This window comes from Rhinolophus ferrumequinum, chromosome 19 (assembly GCF_004115265.2).
Source record: "Rhinolophus ferrumequinum isolate MPI-CBG mRhiFer1 chromosome 19, mRhiFer1_v1.p, whole genome shotgun sequence".
Classification (NCBI taxonomy): domain Eukaryota; kingdom Metazoa; phylum Chordata; class Mammalia; order Chiroptera; family Rhinolophidae; genus Rhinolophus; species Rhinolophus ferrumequinum.
The window spans coordinates 10,584,443-10,587,419 of NC_046302.1; positions in this window are offsets into that span (position 1 = coordinate 10,584,443).

Genomic DNA, 2,977 nt, shown 5'->3' on the forward strand with positions numbered 1-2,977 from the left:
TTAAAATGTGTAAGACAGAGCCCTACAAATTTATAGTCTAGTTTACACATATGTTAGGCTGATTTCAGCTGCAAATAGCAGAATATATGATTAAAATATTACTGAGGAAATAGAGCTTTATTTTCTTACCGAACAGGAAATCTAGAGGCAGGTGGGCCCAGAATTGTCTAACCCAGAAAATCAGTAGCATGAGGACTCACGTGTAGCTTCTCTGTGCAGCCCTTGACTATCTCCTTAGGGCTGCAACATGGCAACGAAGCCTCCAAACATAGCCTCACAGCATCCAAAAGCAGGAGGAAGGTGGGGAAGGGTGCATCTGTGTGTGTGTGTGTGTGTGTGTGTGTGTAGGTGTGGTCTGTGTATTGTGTTTATACATGTGTTTGCAGTGTGGTGTGCATTTTGAGTGGCTGCATTTTGTGTGGTGTGTTTTTGTGTGCTGCATGTGTTTTGTATGTGGTCTGTGTGGTGTGTGTACGTGCATGTGCGTTGTGCGTGGTCTGTGGTGTGTGCACATGTATGTGTTATATGTATTATATGTGGTCTGGGTGCTATATATTGTACTGTTGTATATACATGTATGTGTGCTGTGTGTGGTCTGTGTTTCTGTGTACATGTACGTGTGTGTTGTACATGTTTGTGTGTGTGTGTGAGCATGTGCATATCTGCCTTCTCCTCTAAGTCTGCCTCTTATTTGAGAATACGGTCGTTGCCTGAGGAGCCTCCCTCAGCCCAGCACCACCATTTCCTTCCCTACTTTCCACTGCGATCCTTTGCCAGAACTCCGGCCATGCCCGCCACTCCCTGAGTCCATGGGGTAGCATGACTTGCTCAGAACCGAGGTGAGGGTGGATGGCCCCCTCCCTGAGAACACTGTCTGTTCTCTATCTATGCCACCTTAGCATTCTGTTGCTTGGAAGAAGGGGGAAGAGCTGAAGGTAGGTGATCAACAGTTCCTCCTACCATAGGAAATATGTTTTCCGGGTGGATTTTCATAATCTTCCAAAAGTGTATTAGTTGTAGCATTTTAAGGAAGGATTGCTTGAAGCAAGAGAAGATTCATTCGTTCAGCATTTTTAGCTAAACTGATTGGTATCATCAGGGTCTTGCCGAGCTCGGATCCTGTCTGTGTTAAACTTGGTTGGCCTCATTCGCTGTGCAGCACTGAGGAGGGGTAGAGTTCAGAGGAGCTACATCTTTCCTGTGAACAGCCTTCCTCTGATCTCGTGGCCTCCTTTAAGGCAGCGGTTATGAACCATGGAAGCTATTACTGAGCACTCTCTGAGGAAGGTGGAAAGAAAGAGGATTTCCAGCTGGAGGAGCCCTGGGAGCCATAGTGGGGAGATACATGGTGGAGTCGGGCTCCAGAGGGCGAGAACGTGGGCCTGAGGTGGGCTCGGGAGGGAGGATGTGGGCCTGAGGTGGGCTCGGGAGGGAGGACGTGGGCCTGAGGTGGGCTGAGGAGGGAGGACGTGGGCCTGAGGTGGGCTGAGGAGGGAGGACGTGGGCCTGAGGTGGGCTGAGGAGGGAGGACGTGGGCCTGAGGTGGGCTCGGGAGGGAGGACGTGGGCCTGAGGTGGGCTCGGGAGGGAGGACGTGGGCCTGAGGTGGGCTGAGGAGGGAGGACGTGGGCCTGAGGTGGGCTGAGGAGGGAGGACGTGGGCCTGAGGTGGGCTTGGGAGGGAGGACGTGGGCCTGAGGTGGCTTGCATGGCGTGTCTGCTGTAAGATTTAAAAATACTCAATTCAGCCAATGAAAATAAGACAAACAAATATGAAACTGAATATAGCAGCAAGTCATTTAGGAAGCATAGGACAAAGCGGAAGTCTATCTGTGTGCTGAACAGAAAGGGGAGGGCAGAAGCACCAAGTGCACATTCACATGTGAAGGCTCCATACCCGCCGGGGGCACTCAGTATTCAGGAGGTGTAATGGGCAGTTGTAAATACCGCCTCCGCAGGCCCTCTGGCAAGCAGCATGGCCAGGCGTACTGTCTGTATGTGTCTCTCTCTGTAGCCAGTTCGAGTCGGCTCCCCCGCTCAGCTCTGGCCCCTATAACCACACAATCCTTGGAAAGACCATTGGTGGGAGGTGGGAGTGAGGGAGGGGGCGGGACTCAGGGACCCAGGAGACTGGCTCTCCATCCCTCCCCGCTTGTTGTCTTGGGTGTTGAGTTGATGGAATAAGCCAAGTGTAGCTGGTGAGGCTTTCTGCTCCTTGGAGTCTGTGATAGCTGTGATAGCTGCCTGGTGATGAACTTGGACGTCACTTCTCATAGGCAAGGGGTTTTTACTTTACTCAACAGATTGAACTTGATTCAGGATCTTCCTTGTTTGGGGGGTGCCTATATACACAGCCTGAGCACAGAGCTTGAGAAAAGGCCAATCAAGGCATTGATACCGTGCTAAAATATGGCGACAGATTTTAAAACAAAACATTTTGTTCTTTCTTTCCTCTTCCTCCTCCCCCTTGCAGTCAAGACTATGAAACTCTGCTGTGCGCCCTGCTTTCCTTCTCCTCCTATTCACTTGGTGGTATATGGTGAGAGGAAGAGGGTGGACCCCAAATAAATATCAGCCCAACAGCTCTGTGTCTCCTCCTCTATTATTAGGAAGCAAAACAACAAAAAATGACATCATGAATGTGAGCAGCATTGTTAGATGAATTAGTTGAGTAGGTTCTTTTCTGTACCGCAAAATACAATAACCACAAAGTTATTGTCATTTCCTCTCTTTCCCTATTTTCTCACATCCCGGGCAATATCCTGGAGCTTTTGTTTGTACAGAAACTTTGACTACAAATCATTTTCGTAACATCTTCTACGCTAAAACTCCTCTGTCATATAGGAGATCAGTAATGCTATTGTCATCTAGCTGCTAATAAAAAAGTGTCTCTAAAATGTGGACAGATTTGAGGGATTTGTATTATATCACAGGAGATGGTATCAGATCAGAAATGTGGATGCAGGCTGGAAGCTCCTC